We start from the raw sequence: 19,122 nt of genomic DNA, 5'->3' as shown, positions 1-19,122 counted from the left end.
TGGAGATGTATCTTGTTCAATGGATGTTGCGTGGGAACACCCACAGCAACCCCCATGGAACTCCCCTTCCACGCACAGTGCTGCATGTGAAGGGGCCATATTTACAAGGAGAGGAAAAGGCTCGCAGGATGGCTTTTCATCTCCTTGTAAATATGGAGGGGCCCCCTGCGCCACCAATACGTCACAAAAAGTGATGTAGTGGTGGCGCAGGGGGCTTGTAAATCTGCCCCTGAGTATGTAGGTTTAGGGAACCGTTTGTTAATGAGGGGGTCTTACACCTGAAAATGTCGACAGGGGGTCTCGGCATCCAAAAGTTTGAAGACCTCTGGTCTAGGCTGACGATCAGTGATCTCATATTCTTTATAAACGAACACTGTAATCACCAAATTCCTATCCATTACAATCTTCCAATTTAGGAGGTGTATATATCTCCTTCCCACCATAGAAAGGAATTTACTTCTTCCCTTGCATGAATATTTCTCTAACCTTTTTACAGGGTGGAGAGTGATAAAAATACATGTTGTGAACACCTTGAAACCTGTATGTTTAAGGGTGTTTACAATTCTCCAGGGCATTCCGCCACTTAAATATGTACTCATCACCTACAAGAATAGATAGATTCCCACACAAATCGTTTTGTGAGTAAACCCATTTACAAGTGTAAAGCTAGCATTTCTGACTAGTAAGTGAATTGTGCAGTCGTAAATTAAGCTATTCATGCTTGTAAGTCTGAGTTACATGCCCAAATAACTTCAGGAAGGCTGTTGAATACTAAACACACACTCTGTTTCAGTGTTTGGAGTTCATAATCAAATAGCAACACTGATCAACAGCCTCACTTTAATTTCTTGGTATTTGGACGAAATACGGTAGAAAAATATTGTGTGGACAAAATATTCTGTCAAAAATATCAAAGACTAAGGGGCTCATTACGATGGCAGACCGACTTCAGTCTGCCCACCATCGTCTCCTATTTGGGACCGCCCACCAACCATGCGACAGTCCCACAATAGAAATTACGATGTGACCACCCCCATGGCAGTTACATTACCCATCATTAACATCGCGATGGATGCTGCTGGCTGCCGCACCCGCCGCAATGTTAAAAAGGGATGTTTTACATATCCCTGTACTACGTGACAGGCACCATGCGGTGCCTGTCACTTGGTACAGGGATATGTTGGGGGGCACCACAGGTGCCCCCCAACACCCACGGGAATTGGACAGGGGGAGGGGGACCCAATATGGGTCCCCAGTGTCCATTCCTGCCAGCCTTTTCATGGCGGTTGAACCAGCATGGAAAGGCAGGCAGGGATGGATATCATAATCTGTCTGGCAGTGTTTACCAGCCACCGTCACCATTCTAGGTATTGCGAGCGGTCCGTTTGGCGGTTGGAATCTAACCAAATGTCGGGACCATCGGCAGTCAGATTTTCTGACCACCACCGATCCGACTGCCATCATAATGTGGTGGTCTGATCCGACCTTAGACTAGGCAGGGGTACCACCACCGACGGGCTGACGGTGGCGGCCTTCCCGCGAACAAAATGAGCTCCTAAATTACGGTTAAGGTAAGTTTGAATGGATAAGCAAAGTTTTTCTATACTTAACTCCACATATATGTATGTACATTCTCTCTCTATATATACATATCTCTCTTCAAGATACACATATGTGGAGTTGAGAATCGAAAATCTGTACTTACCTATTTGCACTTACCTTGTCAATATTTTGGTCCTCAATATTTTCCGAACGCTGTTTTGTCCACACAATATTTTTGTCATGACAATCAAGAAAGATTGTGCAGGAGAGATATTTCAGCCAGGTTACATAAATTGAAATGCAAAATCACAAACCACTTAATATAGAAAAAAAATCTATTATTTGACATCCAGCACACCAGAAATATAATTGCTTCAAAATACAGTGCTGCAATAAAATGAACATTATAGAATAATGGGGTAAACCAAGTGTCGTCACCAGACCTGGGTGCAATACGGGAATGAAAAATTTGGTCTGTGACCAGTTATAAAGGAGATTACATCTCAGTCTGTCTGAGTGGTGTTGAAAATTAAATCAACAGTGATAATTAATATCATACAAGGAAACACTTATTATTATGCAAAAATTATAATCAATGTAAACAACATCATATTGGAAAACAAATACGTCCCACTAAATTAAGCATACAATAAATGTCACAAAGGGAAAGAAAAGTGCCAAAATTCAGTCATTTACAGTATATTTTTTTTATATACTAAAGGTTAATCTTCGACTCCAATCAAGAAAAACAAGATTGCTATGGATGTTTGTAACCCTGTGTGTTTTAATCGCATTATCTGTCTCTTCATACTGAGGCACTTGGCACCTTTCACTCATACTATTCTGTGAAGCTTGACACAGTGGTTACTGGAAAAAGGTTGCCCTTTCGTTGTGGCTGCTCGGGTTGGAGAGAGCTTCAGTGCGCATGATGGTTTTGCCGATCTGAGACGGCCAGCCAAACTATCATGAACACTGAAAACTGTGCACCTACCACTCCCTCTGTGCCTGTCATTCCCCAAGCCCAGCCCTCAAGACTCCCTGGCATGGAAAAAATAAAACAATATGAAACTTGCTTTATTATCATTTCATTTTTCATGTTTTTCACCTGCCACACTAATAATTTATAAAGCAGTGACACACATTATATATTCCCGTCCAATTGTGATAACTCATCAGATCAATCCTGTGGCATTTTGGATGAAGTTGACTTGTATCTTGAAGATTCATTCTATCTTTTATTCATCCCAACTGAAGCCATGTGTTTCTGATCATTATGATCAGCTACCATCCTGTGGTGGTACACGGACCAGCAGAATATGAGGTTCAAGAAATTTGTGATTCCCGCAAATTTCAAGACTAGCTTTAATTTATTTGTGATACACTTGAAAGATTATCCGTGTGATGACATTTTTACAGAAAATGCTTCTCCAGTTAATGCTCTCCAGTTAATGCTCAATTTACTCTTTTGTTTCAAAGGCACTATAATATTCTCAGAGCTTCAGCAATGGGGCATATTGTTACATCTGTTCCAAGATCTATTGAATCATCATGAATGTAGACCTTCCTAATGTCTTGTCCGTGCCAGTTACTGACAGTTAACGCTCAAAGTTTGCATGGTGACAGAATCACAAGTGTTCTTCAAATAAAGGTATTCACCACGTAGGCCAAGTAAAGAGGTCAAACCAAATCTCCCCATCATTTTCAGTATTAAGACAATATCTGACACTCACATAATAACATTGTAACAGAGCGTAACAAAGAACATTGCAGTCATCCTACCCAAAATTCACTATTGTCTGTTAAATTCACTTTTAAGCACACTGAAAAAGTCGAGGTAAGAAACCTGGTAAAAAAAGATCATAAAGTATAAACTACCTGCAAAGCTTTGCATTTTTGCATTTTCCATACATTAACCCTACGCAACTTAAATGTATCCATGGTGCTACCATGTGTGTTGCTGTATGACATAAAGGAGACGAAATGCACCAGAGGTGATCTCCTATGACACATTTCATTCAAACAAAACAGGTTCTTTCAGCCCGTTTCCACTTTTTTCCTTCTTAAATAATGTCAGAAGAATAGTTATGTTCTGGCACTGACAAAATAGGAAGCAGAACCAAGCAATGTTATTTACTGCTTGTATTGAACAGATACTGGTCTTATTGCCATAGGGAATGGGAAGCCTTACAGGATGGTGTCTTTATCAGTCAGTATTTCTATGGTGCTAGATACACCTTCCTTACTCTTGGAGAAAAAGTACAAAAATATTTGTTTTCCGATGTCGTGTTTCTGATGTGTGAACATAATGTAGTGTGTAAAACTCCCAAGAGTCTGTTCTGCCAGACTGTTCACTAAAAGCGCTGACATTTTATGCCTTACTCATAATACGCAGTGTTATTTGACATTCAAGGAAGTAAACACATGGTGTGTAGCCATGGTTGAGTTGGCTTGCAAAATTCCCATCATTTTTTAAACAGTCTCAAATGGAAGAAGTGGATACGTGCCAACCGTGTACTTGCAACAGTGAACAGAGTTATAAGTTATAAAAGCAAAATGGTAACATCTGTCTAACATAATGCAAATATCCTCTCCTGATGTGATGCAAGAATTCTTTTTGTAAGGATCTTTAATAAATCTCATTAAGAAGATAACACACTAAATGGTAGTGTAAGAGCAGTACTCCAAACTTCAGCAGTGATATTGATTACTGAGCAAGAGGAAACAAACAATAATTGACGAAGGTGTACCTTAGTGCATTTCAGAAAATGGATTGACCAACACCTACAGAGAAGTACGTATTTCAGTGCTGGGCAAAGTGTTTCTTTTAAGAAACATACTAAAATAGGTGCTCTTAAAGAAGGACAGCTATCCATTTTCAAAATAGGTAATAATTAGGACGTCACAGTTGTGAAGTATCTTTATTTATAAGAAAATGTAGTCCCGAAAATGGTCTCAATATGTTGCAGACAGAATCAGTGCTTTGTGTCACTGTAGAAGGATAATGCCAAAGGGTGAGGTATTTTCCATGTCACAGAGCACAGATGGGACTAGCATACCCCCCCTTTTACATGTGGTAGAGGTTATTTTTTCCTTATAATACATGTTGCCACAATGAATAGTGAAGTACAGGAAATCCAAAACGTGGTGAAATGAAGAAGTGAGAATAAGTTTAAACTGTACTTACAAGTCTAAAAAAAAAAAGCTAGAAAACACTGTTGATGGTAAATGTGCTTGTAGAAGAAAGACGATATTAGAGGCAAGCTTAATTGTGAAATGCACTGAAAATCCAAGAAACTAGAGCGTAGCAAATAAATATGTATATTCCAACGTTGTGCGTAAATAACAAAACGCGTTTTTTGAAATTGAATGCAGGAGTGCTGAAACGAAGTACTTCCAAGATGGCGGCACGCATAGGGTACATCACACGTAAGTGTAAAGATACATGAGTGACGTTAGGTGAAGTGACGAGAGAACTTGAGAATGGAGAGGAGAATGGAGAAGGAACGCTCAAGGAAAATAACGCAAATTAGCCAACTCTTTCCCTACTGTTGCACTCTCTGGAGTGGGAATAGTCATTTTAACCCCTACGCTATCCAACGCTTTCCCTACTGTTGCACTCTCTGGAGTGGGAATAGTATTTTTTCCCCCTACGCTATCCAACTCTTTCCCTACTGTTGCACTCTCTGGAGTGGGAATAGTAATTTTAACCCCTACGCTATCCAACGCTTTCCCTACTGTTGCACTCTCTGGAGTGGGAATAGTAAATTTTACCTCTACGCTATCCTACGCTTTCCCTACTGTTGCACTCTCTGGAGTGGGAATAGTCATTTTTACCCCTATGCTATCCAACCTTTTCCCTACTGTTGCACTCTCTGGAGTGGGAAGAGTAATTTTTACCCCTACGCTATCCAACGCTTTCCATACTGTTGCACTCTCTGGAGTGGGAATAGTAAATTTTACCTCTACGCTATCCTACGCTTTCCCTACTGTTGCACTCTCTGGAGTGGGAATAGTCATTTTTACCCCTATGCTATCCAACCTTTTCCCTACTGTTGCACTCTCTGGAGTGGGAAGAGTAATTTTTACCCCTACGCTATCCAACGCTTTCCATACTGTTGCACTCTCTGGAGTGGGAATAGTTATTTTTACCCCTACGCTATCCAACGCTTTCCCTACTGTTGCACTCGCTGGAGTGGGAATAGTAATTTTTACCCCTACGCTATCCAACGCTTTCCCTACTGTTGCACTCTCTGGAGTGGGAATAGTAATTTTTACCCCTACGCTATCCAACGCTTTCCCTACTGTTGCACTCTCTGGAGTGGGAATAGTAATTTTTACCCCTACGCTATCCAACGCTTTCCCTACTGTTGCACTCGCTGGAGTGGGAATAGTAATTTTTACCCCTACGCTATCCAACGCTTTCTCTTCTTTTGCACTCACTGGAGTCGTTACAGTAAATTTAAACCTCTTGCTATCCTACGGTTAAAATATTGTATATGTTTTGTTAATAATATGTATGTATATATATATATATGTATTAAAAATAAATTATTTTTTTAAAGTTATATTAATTATTTTTTAATGTTACGTTTATTTAAGTATTTTAAAAAAAGTTAAAAATAATTTATCTATTATTATATTACTTTTAAATTACTTTTAAGACATTTAAAACATTCGATATTTTGACAGTCTATATTTTTTACACTCGATATTTTGGAGTCGATATTTTTGTACTTACCTGTTTGAAGATAGGAAGTCGATATTTTGTAGTCGATATTTTGACCTCGATATTTTGTCATCTCGATATTGTGACTGTCGATATTCTGTCAGTGATCCGTTAATGAGTGGGATTCTTTACATGTTGCCCTTATCCATGATGAGAGTCCTTTTTGTGTGGAAAAGAAACAATGGGGAGAAGACTATTTGGAAGAAAATTATTTAGTGTCCCTTATTTCTCTCATTCGTCAAGGTTGGCCAGAAAAATCCAAGGTAACTTTGAGTCTTAAACCATTTTGGGAGGTAAGAAACGAGTTATCTATTACTGACAGTACTGTTTTTTGTGGTGATAAAGCTATTCCTCCCATGTCATTGAGAGACTCTATTTTAAAATTATGTCATGAAGATCACTGTGGCATAGTAAAAACCAAACAGAATGCCAACAAATTGTACTGGTAGCCAGGAATTGACCTTAATGCTGAAAGAATCGTACGAGATTGTGTTATTCGTGCTAACTCTGACAAAGCACATAAAACTTTGACGACCTGACATGTGTGAACCCATCATACCTGATGGTCTCTGGCATACAGTTGCAATAGATACCATGGGTCCTATTGGTAACACTCCCAAATATATAATATCCATGATTGATATTTTTTCGAGATGGCCAACCATTGTCATCGTGGACAAAGTTGATTTGCCTCTGTTTTACAATTCATTCACAGGGTTTTCATTGAAGAAGATCTTCCTGTTCAAATTATTAGCGATAATGGAGTAAAATTTTTGGCCAAATTACAAAAACTTACTTTGAAAGAGTAGGCGTAAAACATAGGACCACCTCATTGTATAATCCCAGTAGGAATGGTATGTGCGAGAGATTCAACAGGTTACTGAAAAATGCAATTGAAATCGCTGTCATGAAAGGGGCTAATTGGGAACTTCAAGTGTATAAATCTGTTTGGAACCAATGGTCAGGAAGCTTTAAAAATGTCACCTTTTGAACTTATGAGAGGCCAAATTGCCAGAACTAAATGTAATCCTGATTGGGTACTCAAAAGTTCTGGTCTTGATATTTGCATGAATTCTGTAAAAAATAATATTCTTGAAAAACATTTACAATATAAAGGCATTTTTGATGATAAATTTGGTTCAGGTTTGGTTGACATTAAAGCTGGAGTGTGGGTTAAAGTTAAAAAACCTTGGAAAGTTCGAAAAGGTGAATTTCAATTTTCTGATCCTATGTTAGTCAAGAAAGTTTTACATAATGCCATCATTTTAAGTGATGGTAAGGTTTGGAATATCAGAAAGATAGCTATATTCAGAGGGAAAGACAATTTTGCAACTCCTACTTCTCCATTGCCTTTTGGAACTTTTGATGAAGTTAACGGTCAAACCATTTCTTCAGATTTTGGTATGTCTAATGCTCAGGCAGATTGCATTCGCAATTCCAGTTTTGAACAAATTGTTGAGGGGGACCGAGGTGGTGGTATGCGGGAAAAAGAGCCATATTCCACATGGTAAATTATCGTCACCCCTCAACCGTAACCCTGCATGCTGTCACAACACGGTCGTAACAACGTTATGTGTTGTGACAACGCACACCATTACCCTGCAAGTCATTACAACAACTTGCAGAGGGGGAAGAAGGTGTTGGAGTTAAAATCAAACACCTTCCCTACAGTCTGCACAGACAGGAGTTGGAATAGTACATTTTACTATTCCAACATCCAGCGCCCCCCCTCCGCAAGTCGTTCTTACGACTTGCGGGGTAATGGTATGCGTTGTCACATTGCAGACGTTGTTACGACCGGGTTGTGACAGCATGCGGGGTAATCGTATGCGGGAAAAAGAGCCATATTCTTGCTACACACCATGTCCTACCTGTCAACCCCTTTTGAGATGCTTAGTATCATGTTCTTTGCAAGTGTGGAAAGTACATGTATTTAGACTGTTAAAATGCATGTTGCCATCATGAATATTAAAGGGTGCATGTGAAACAACGTAATCCTAATCCCTCTCAAAACTAGCTGTTGTTTAGAATATGTGGTGCCTTTCTTTCAATTAATTCCATCACTGCGCTATGCATACTTCCAGAAATGCATCCTCAGCCCATGCTGAATGTGAATTTCCAGTAAAAAATGTTCTAAAGCAAGAGACCTGAAAAGCTTGTTCTCCGTTTTTTTAACAGCAATTGTTAGCCTGCTTAATGATTGGCCTTTCACAATATTTTCTGGCTCTCGAAGCTGCATTGTGATTTTGCAGCTCAAATGTAATAAGTTATTGTAATAGGGTTGCCATGTATCACAGTGATGTTTTTCAGGAGGGGTTTGGGGTGACATCAACTAGACAATGGGAGTGAATCTCGAGCTGTCTATGATGTCACTAAGAACTGAGGTAAAAAAACATCCCAGAAATTCACTTTTTGCCTATCTATAATTGCATATTATATGTGAACTCCAAAATCATCTGCCTCTTGTTTTAACTTCTTCTCATGGGCAAGCACGTAATGGGACTGCCATACATAACATGGCCTCTATTAATTTTCACAAATGTAAAACAGAAATACCTGGCCTCCTGTCACTTACCCACCCCACTCTCAGTGCCTTCATTTCCTTCTGTTACCTTTTACCCCCTTTTGTACCGCTTTTACCCTACAATCACATCACACATGAAGGAGTTCCACCAACTCCCCTTCATAAACAGGCACAAATCAAGCTCCTCACCCACACTTTCAAGGCACCAAATAACACTGGCCCAGCATACTTCAACAATGGCATCTGCTTTTACAAACCTTCCAGACAGCTGTGCTCCTTGATTTCCAGCGCTGCTCTAATATGCTCTGTGGGTGCCCTGCTGGAGAAGGCTGGAATTATTTTATGGTATAGCAACAGTGGATACAGCTTTTGTTTACAACTACCTGTTACTACATCATAACAGTGAGTTACCATGTTTAGAGTCTGCCATTAATGCTAGTGGCTCACAGTTGGAGACATATTTAGTATAAATTTATCATGCTGAAGGCCTAGTTCATTTATATGGTCCAGGAAGTACTAGATAACTTGCAATTTCAGTTTTTAAGGTTGCATGCCACAGTGTTGTGGTCACAAATCGATCTACAAAAATAGTGTATCCAAAATATCAACCATCAATATAGCATATCAGCAAGGGATGGGTACAAAGGGAAATATTGATTTATATTAACATTGACTTACCTTGAAAATATATTGGTAGGAAATAGTGTGCATGTGGTACAGTAGTAGGTTGTTATTTTGACTGTGATGGTATCTTCCCCACCCTTCATACATTTTGTGGGGGGGTTTCCCCTTAAGCTATTGTCACATACTTCTACACCCTCCCACCAAACGATCTTTAAATGTTGGTCAGTCCTCTCTTTTTTGATAGACATTTGGATTCATTTACATTTTGACTTAGTGGGAGATTTGTTATATACTGGCATGTTTCCAGCTCTGATGATCGTGTTGCTTCCCAGACTTGCTTAGAGGAGTTTCAACTCTGGGAATCTGATGACAGAGCCTCAGCTGTCCAAAAGTTGACCTGCACCAATGAGTCACAGTGGTGGTTGCCCCAACCTATTTATGGCAAAGTAATACAGATTACCCCTCGCTAGGTCTCTCCATCAAGGTCCCAGGCAAGGAAGATTGTGTAAATGTGCATGATACACTGGGAGCAAACTACAACACGGCCACTGATTTTTTTTTTGACAATCGAATACCTGCACTGGGAGTTTCTCTCAGCAGAGCAAAGGAATGAAAAGTGGGCAAAAAACATGATTCCCAATTTCAAATTCAGGTCTGCCACACTACAGCCACCACATCAGCATATGCACGGCAGGCATAGCGGGTGCTGCAATGCAGTCCTGGAATTCTAGATATAGAGGCTATTCCTCAACTCGGAGGGTAGTGGAAATGCCTCCTTCAACTTATCAAGATGGCGAGTCACTTGCCAAAGCTAATTGAGCCTCTTGTTAATCCTTAAGATCATCATAATCAAAGTAACATGCGGTTTGTACTTTATTGCTTATATACAAGTTAATCAGGTAAGTAACTTTCAAAAAGACCTGTTGGTATGAATGTACTGTAACCCTATGATCGAATTCTGCTTTCTTTTGCTGAACTCTAGTATTGAACTATCTAAACATTAAAACATTAAATATTTCACTTTTTATTGCTGGGAAGCATTGAAGTCACAACTACCCTGCACTAATGAAACCAAAGAGACAGTTTTATTCAGGGATTTTATCCTATGTATTTTACTGAGATTAATGAATAGTTAAAAGAAGTATACTGTTACCTCATGCATGCTCAGTATGGTCATCAACAGCAAACTTGGCATCACTACTCAAGTCAACACTGTCACCTCCTCATGCTGCCATAAACCCTGAAGATGCTGGGGAACATTTGCAAGTGACTCCCTATCAGCACACGGAAAACTGTCATTCACGCCCTTGTCACAAGCAAACTGAGCTATGGGAATACCCTCTATGCTTGGATCAACAAACAACTCGCCAGAAGGCTGTAGACCATACAGAACTCTGCAGCGAGAATCACTCTCTACCTTTTACCCTACAATCACATCACACAAGAAGGAGTTCCACCAATTCCCCTTCATAAACAAGCACAAATCAAGCTCCTCACCCACACTTTCAAGGCACTAAATAACACTGGCCCAGCATACCTCAACAATGGCATCTGCTTTTACAAACCTTCCAGACAGCTCTGCTTATCCAGACTCCTACCTGCACTCATCCTACATATATGGAAAACCAGATCCCATAGTTCAGGCGTCTGCTACATTGCTCCTAAAGTGAGAAACAACATGCTGGTACACATAAGAGCCTCTTCCGAAATGATTGAATTCTGCAAGAAGTTGAAGACCTGGCTTTTATGTAGCCCCACTAGGCCCTAGGTTAGGGTAGACTCACAACTCATCAGCACCAGAATAGCCTCCTGGGTGATTGTGAAATCTACAAATCTGCATACCGTAACATAGCATAGCATAACATACCATGCACAGATGAAAGTAATTACACTATAATAGATCCATACAGAACATCAAAGAAGGGTAAGGATGGGGCAGAGAATATGTGCTGTGTAATAAGTCTGGGAAAATAAGCCTGAAAATGCACAGCTCTCACAAAAATGGGTGCAAGAATTAGGGATTATTCTTAACCTTTCCCACTCATATATGGCATTCACAGTTTGGAATCATTAGAAAGTGCCCTGAGGTAAAGGATAGAATTGGACACAGGTCATGAGTAAGGTACCCAAAGCTGGTGGATACCCTATGGAAGCACAGACCAGAAATCCATGAGCTACCAGCACAATTTTATGAGAAGCATAATCACATAGACTTCAGAAAACCACAGTGCAGCCTCTTTTGGAGTCAATTCATAATATGTTTGCCTGAGTGGAGGACATTTTGAAAGACATTTTTATTAGATATTTATGTCTATCCTATAAGGACCAGTCCACCAGCCGTATCAAGGATCCATGATGGTGCCGCTTAGAAGTCAATTTGTCAGATAATACATTGCTGGCAGGCACAAGTTACTAGATTTCCTTTATCTGAAATATTCAGAGAATATTCCATGCACTTCAAAGAAATCATTTGAAATGATATCAACAGTCATTTCTCATATGTTTTATATAGCTGTTCCAAATATTCCTCCACATGTGTAAATTAGACCGTCTCAAATTGTACCACTGCTTGATACATTATTTCAACTTTAATAGAATGCTTAGAATAGTTAATTTCTTTGTTGTCTTGCAAATCCAATGTTGAGCATTGTACTCAAGTACAGAAAGAATAGAAGACAAACGTTTCAAGCAGTAACTATGGCAGAATTCAAATATTTCACCTTAGTTTGTAAACTATGGGGTATATTTGAACAAAGTGAAGGAGCGTGGTGTTAGCCTCCTTGGCTTAACGCCACGCTCTGCCACTTCTGAAACTCAAGCTGCACCATATTTACAAGAATATAGTGCAGCCCTGCGTTTTCCCTTGCACTTGCACTAAATTTAGCAGCCTAGCGCCAACACAGGCTCCCTTGCACCATAGTTTAAGGGTGTCTGAGTTGAGGGGAAGATTTTTTATGTGATGGAAGGTATCCCTTCCTGCACATAAACAATCTTTAAATGGTGTTTTGTCATTTCTATGTTTGCTCCTTACTGCAGCTCACATAGAAGTTACAAAATGTCATTAAAAAAAATATTGTTTATATGCATGAAGGGTCATCTTCCTGCACATAAACAATCAATGGCCTTTTGCTGTTTTTATGTGTGCTGTACAAATCAGTACACATGAAAACAGCAAAACCAAGGAGAAATAAAGCATTTCTCCTTGTTTTGCCTGTTTAAGACCAGGTTTTCCCTGGTCTTTATTTTGGTGCTGCCTCCTATTTACGCTGCCCTTGTAAATAGGGGACAGCATCAAAATCAATGGGTGTTGCAGTGGAACGCCCACCGCAACACCCATAGCCCCCCCCTTTCACGCTAAGTACAGCATGAAAGGGTGCCTTATTCACAAGGCAGCATTAAGCCACGTTATGTGACCTATAGCTGCCTTGTAAATAAGGAAAAGCACATATCGCCACAGGAACATCACTAAAAATGACGTTCCTGTGGTGTTAGGGGCTTGTAAATATGCTGTCGATTTCACCAATGTTTATCCTTCCTTAGCTTCATAGCGGTGTTGCACCTTTTTTCAGTGAAAACTCTTAATAGTTTGGCCCATCTACAATAACTGAGACAATGTTTAATTGAATTGAAATGGAGTAATATTATGCATGATTTGGGTTTCCCTGCATGACATATGGGTCCTTATTACAGGTTGTGCTGAACAGGGTACGAAATAAAGAAAGACTAGTACATTAAATTACCCTAAGCATCACCAGGTGTGGAAAATACCCTCTATTTCAGGTTTTTAACTTGAAAAAGGAGACATAACATGAACAACTGCTGTTTTACTCACAGAATAACACGCGTTACATCCTCTTTCGTAGGCCTTTTCCCCGTGACAAATCTCAGCACCTTTGACCAGCAAGGGTTTGAAAATTATTACACAAAATTGAATTTTGACCTACATTTGTAATCCGGGACCTAGCGTACCAGTCATCCTATACCGTGAAGTAGTATTAGCAAATGCACACTTGCGGAACGCATTAGAACATACCTGAACATTCACCACACTGTACTGTTTTTATGTGGCTGAGCAATCTGGTAGGGTTTACACTCGCACCATCATTGACACTACATTGAGGGTTGTTAAATTCATCTATCTAAGCAACCTTGATCTCAGAACTACAGAGGTGACCACAACAAAGATGACCTCTATCTTGACTGTAACATTTAATGAAAGAGAATTAGTCTAAGTAAGAATGAGAGTTAATTAAAAAAAATATATATATATTAAAATAAACGTTGATGCACTGACCTACTTAATCCAATGAATTAGACTTCACTTAAAGGTCTGGGAAGTATAATTATTTGATTTATATAAAAAAAATACACCATCAAAGATTTAGGGTTAAAAGTATAAGATTTGGGTTAAGAATAGCTGATTACAACATGTTTAGTTGTAATTAGATACGGTTTAAGTTAGTATTGGGGTACATTTTGAAGTAAATGCCGAACCATCATCCATCATCAGTCCTCTTGATTCTTTGTTTCCTTGCAAAGCTGCAAGTCACATGAGATAATGAGGGATTACTGTGATTAAAGGGACATAGACCCTTAAGTATCAACTTATTTCTCATTAGACAAAGAATGGATAAAACCTTCAGGTACATCACACAGATATTGTGCTAATCACATTGAGGCAAATGACTGGTTCTTAGAAGCAAAAAATCCTTACCAGGGGACTCAGAGTGGATTACTAGAGTGGATATAATTAGCTCAAACTTTTGATAGCTTTTCCCGAACAAAGGAATGGGATGATGTCATGGAGGTAATAAAGTCAATAAATGAAGGAAATAGTCCAGGTTAGCTCTTTGACTGTCCATGTTAACTAGCATGAGCTGCAGAGTGGAGGCAGACTACAAGCCCCAGGATTCCAAGTGGAAGGGAGCTGCCAAAGCCAACAGTCAGAATCCAGACGCATGTGATAATTATCCGACCGGAGGTCCCACAGCATGGGGATTCCAAGCAGCAGGGTGTCACCGATGCGAGAACTCAGCACCCGGAGGTGTGTGATACAAATCAGGCCTGGGGAACCCACAGCGCGAGGTAACTAGCATGAGCTGCAGAGTGCGGCATACTCCAAGCCCCAGGATTTGAAACGGAAGGGAGCTGCCGAAGCCAACAGTTAGAATCCAGACGCATGTGATAATTATCCGACCGGAGGTCCCACAGCACATGGTAACTCGCTTGAGCTGCAGAGTGAGGGCGGACTCCAAGCAGCAGGATTCCAGGTGGCAAGAAGATGCCGATGTCAGTGTCTGGAGGCACATGATAAAAATCAGACTGAAAGTCCTGCATGGTGGAATGAACACAGGTCATGCCCGGGGCGTGGGCCGGGTGAAAACCGGGTGAAGAGTGGGCCCGTCTGCGCCTGTCCACTGTTGGAAGATGTTGGGCCTGGTCTCTTGGTTCCTGGCCTTGGAAACATTAATCTGCGTGCTCTTTTATTCTGTGGACCCGGAAGAAGAAGGATAGGTCTAAAACAAAAATCTTGTCATCAACTGAATCCTCCCGTAACCAGCACTAAACTATCTTTTCATTACATATTTATTGAGGATGGGGAAAGGAAAAGGGACTCACCAAACTGCGGATATAAAAAGGGGAGTGGTTCCGCCTAATTCAATTAAAAGTTAACTTTGATCTGTCATGGGTGTCATTGAGACTGAGATTGATAGGGTTGAGGCAAGGATGGATTTTGCTATAAAATATTCTGTTCTTTCAGGACTCAAGTCTACAACTATGGACCTAACAGAACCCATGCAGACATAGTCTATTAGGCAGACTTCTCATGAGCATTCACTTAATATGTATCCTCCTGTCCCACCTAATGATATTGTCTCTACCTCCACCTCTCTTCCCCTTAATCCATGCGTTGGACAGGACTCATAAGTCCTGACAACGCTTGAAATTATATCCCAGGCAAAGAGTCCCCCCTGCAAGAAAAGCCGGCAATAGGCGGTTTGATCACATATGTGAAGTCTAGGCAATCTAAACTCAATCCCTCATCCACTTTAAATCAAGGCCCAAGAGAAAAATACCAATGCGGGAAAAAAAGGATATTAAGAAACTTTTCCTAGATGATTATGGCTGAAAAAAACTGACCAAAGCTATTTGGGAAGATTGGACCACCTTGGTAATCAGTTTAAGTTTATAGCACAATCCTGTTCTGTGGTTATCAAAAAATAGCCATCCTGGAGAAACAAAATATGACAGTATCTCCATAAGTCAGGAGAAGTTTATGAACAAAGTGGTCTTTGTTGACAAACAAAGGAAGGTTCAAAGTGATCAGAAAGCAAAAGAGTGGACATCAGACCTAACCCGGCCAAACTCACAAGAAGTAGAAATCAGATGTTTGCAATTTCTTCCGTCAGAGAGAGCCACAGTAGGCACTACACAGCCTATATCAAGGCAGAAGAGCCAGTTAGCAGCAGGTTGATGGATAACCCTTAACAGGGATGTGAGGGCTGGAAGCAGCCCCACTCGACTTGAGGTGAAGGGCATTCGACTCCATATTCCTCCATAGTGTACAGCCTATCTAATTGTCCTGGAGAACATCCCTAAATTAGATCAAGCGCAAAATTAGTCACATACAGCTTTAGCGAATAAAGTATCCTTCTGGTTAAGAAAGAATTCTGGCTGGTTAAGTGACCTATATAACGAAATTATCACCACAAGAAGAGTCTAATGGCTTGGCCCATTCTCAAAAACAACACAAGGACACTGCATAATTATACATTTTATAAAAAAGCAGCCTTATTGGTGCTCTATTGAGACATGTTCACAACAAAACCACCTCTTCAGAGGGTATTAGAGCTCTGCCTTTAGGCTGATTTTATCATCCAATATCTTTTATGGCCTCAGTCTCTCAAGAAGAGCCCATGCAGTTAGGCCCCAGGATGGTTAAAGCCAATTAAATCACCTCCCTACATCCAATAGATTTGAGAAATTGTCAGCACTGGGAACTCAAGAGTGACAGCCACAATCACAGTTAGAAAGAGAAGTAAAATCCACTCAAAAATACCTTTCAGTACGTTATGAATTTCAGGTCTACTCAGGCAAAGATTTTAAGCATTATCTCATGGAATGTGTTGAGACTCGAAGTTAGAAATCCAGACTGGAGAATGTTTGTAGAAGAACACACTATAATTTGTTTTTAAGAGACTTGTCTCACATACCCACCTCACATTGATGGGTATGCCTCTTATTTGGTTCCAGCCATTCCTTCAAAGTCAGGGTGGGCAAAAGGAGGCCACTTTTATCCCGATAGCTCTTGAAGACATTAAGATAAAAGAACCTACTTCAACACCTTATTATCACTTGTTACTAATAACTCTCTCAATGTCTTTTGATGTGTTGTTGATCAATCTTTGTTATAATATATTTGATTCTATGGAAACCAAGGTCATAGACGGGCTGGAGGATGATGGAAACCAAGGCCATAGACCGGCTGGAGGATGTTTTATGTGAGACTCAATATGGCGCAGGAAAGGAACTTCAAATTATCTGGATAGGAAAGTTTAATATACAAGTATGTGAGCTCAATGCGTCAACGGTATGTGGTATCTGTGATGAAGTGGATCAGTCCTTCACAAATTTTAAGCACACCCTTTATGGGGACTCCCTGAATAGAGTTGTTATATCTAAAGATTTGATATTTGTACAGTATATGATCCCAGCCTATGTGGGGACAAGCTCAAATTCGAAAATTAATTCCCAAAAACCTTCTGTTACTCTTAAAAGGGTGCAAAATGTTGTTTATATTTTTAAGTGACCATAACCCTATATCACTGTCCCTGGATATAATTTGGGGGAAACATCCATGAAATAAACCACAATATAAGGTTCAGTATAATAAGAATAGGGGTGTGAACATCAAGTGGGAGAAAATTGATAAGGAGGATGTTTTGACAAATCTTATGCTAAATAAGTGGGAACAAATTGACGTAAGCCCTAAAAGATGATGCCAATCTGGTGGAGATCATACACACTATCACCTCTTTAAATAGATATAGAGAAACTAAATTAACAATAGGCCACTGGACAGCAACTGATACTCCCAGATCAATCAATCAGTCAGGGGTTTTGTAGCGCACACTACTAATCTGCATGGGTCTCAAGGCGCTAGGGAGGGGGCGGTGTGCAGCTCCATTAGGGTCATTTGAAAAGCCAGGTCTTGAAGTCCATTCTGAATTGTTGCAATATCAGGCTCCATCGGAGGTGAAGGGGGAGTTTGTTCCAGGTTGTGGCTGCGAGGTAGGAGAAGGATATTCCACCAGCTCTGGTCCTGTAGAATGGAGGTACGGTGGCTAGGGCGAGGTCAGCTGAGCTGAGGTTTCTCTTGGGGGCGCAGGAGATACTGATGTTGAGGTATGGTAGCCCGGTGGTTGTGGAGGGCTTTGTAGGTGTGTGTGAGCAGCTTGAAGGTTATTTTCTTTTCTACTGTGAGCCAGTGGAGGTCACAAAGGTGTTGAGTGAGGTGGTCATGTCATGGGATTTTGAGGATAAGTGTGACTGTGGCATTCTGGATGGTCTGGAGTTTGCGGAGGAGGTTTTTGTTGATTCCGGTGTAGAGATCGTTGCTGTAATCTTCTGGTGATGAGTGCATGGGTGACGATTTCCATGGAGTCGGGGGGTTCCACTTGCCCATCTTGCGAAGTATGCGGATGGTGTTGAAGCAAGTGGATAATACAGCATTGATCTGGAAGTTCATGGTGAATGAAGAGTTGAGTATGATGCTGAGGTTGCATGTGTGGTCCGTGAGGGTGGGTGGGGTTCCGAGGGTGGGAGGGCCACCAGGTGTTGTCCCATGCAGAGGGTATGGAGCCAAGGATGAGGACTTCTGTTTTCTCAGAGTGGAGCTTTAGGCAGCTGTTACACATCCACGACGGCTTTCATTCCTTCTTGGAAGCTGTGCCTGGTGATGTTGGGTTCCTTGATGAGGGAGAAAATGAGCTGAGGGTCATCGGCGTAGGAGTCGATGATGAGACTTTGGTTTCTGATGATGGTTACAAGGGGGCCCATGTAGATGTTGAAGAGTGTGAGGCTGAGGGAGGATCCTTGGGGTACTCCACTTCTGATCTCTGTCGGTTTTGAGAGGAAGAGCAGGAGTCTTATTCTCTGTGTTCTGCCTGAAAGGGAGGAGCGTGCCCAGTCCAAGACCTTTCCTTGGATGCCTGCGTTGTGGAGTCTGGTGGCTAGCGCGCGGTGGGAGACAATGTTGAAGGCTGCTGATAGAACTAGGAGGATGAGGGCTGATGTGTGGCCTTGGTCGAGGAGAGCCTGGATGTCGTCGGTGGCGGGGAGGAGGGCGGTCACGGTGCTGTGGTAGCTGCAGAATCTGGACTGAGAGGTGTCTAGAATGCTGTAGGTGTCTATGAAGTGTGCTAGCTAGCTGGGTGTTTACGGACATTTCAATGACTTTGACAGCAAAAGGAAGCAGTGAAATTGGGCTTGAAATTCTTGAGGTCTCTTGGGACTCCGGAGGGCTTCTTTAGGGGAGGGTTGACTTCAGCGTTCTTCCAGTTTTTGGGGAATGTGGCTGTGTCAAGGGAGCAGTTGATGGTATTGTGTAGCTCGGGTACGATGGCAGGGGAGGCCTTGTGGAAGATGTGCGGTGGGCAGGGGGCAGAAGGTGCTCTGGAGTGGATGCTATTTATTGTCTTTCAGG

The 19,122-nt window shown here is 41.0% G+C and overlaps 1 protein-coding gene across 2 annotated transcripts in view; it reads right to left on the bottom strand.

Moving 5' to 3' along the window:
* Positions 1-19,122, bottom strand: part of LRFN5 (leucine rich repeat and fibronectin type III domain containing 5) — a 1,086,380-nt gene that overhangs the window by 12,973 nt on the left and 1,054,285 nt on the right. The window lies entirely within an intron of this gene.

Source organism: Lissotriton helveticus, chromosome 9 (assembly GCF_964261635.1).
Source record: "Lissotriton helveticus chromosome 9, aLisHel1.1, whole genome shotgun sequence".
Taxonomy (NCBI): domain Eukaryota; kingdom Metazoa; phylum Chordata; class Amphibia; order Caudata; family Salamandridae; genus Lissotriton; species Lissotriton helveticus.
Note: the sequence above shows the minus strand (reverse complement) of the source record. Positions and strands in the feature narration are given on the sequence as shown.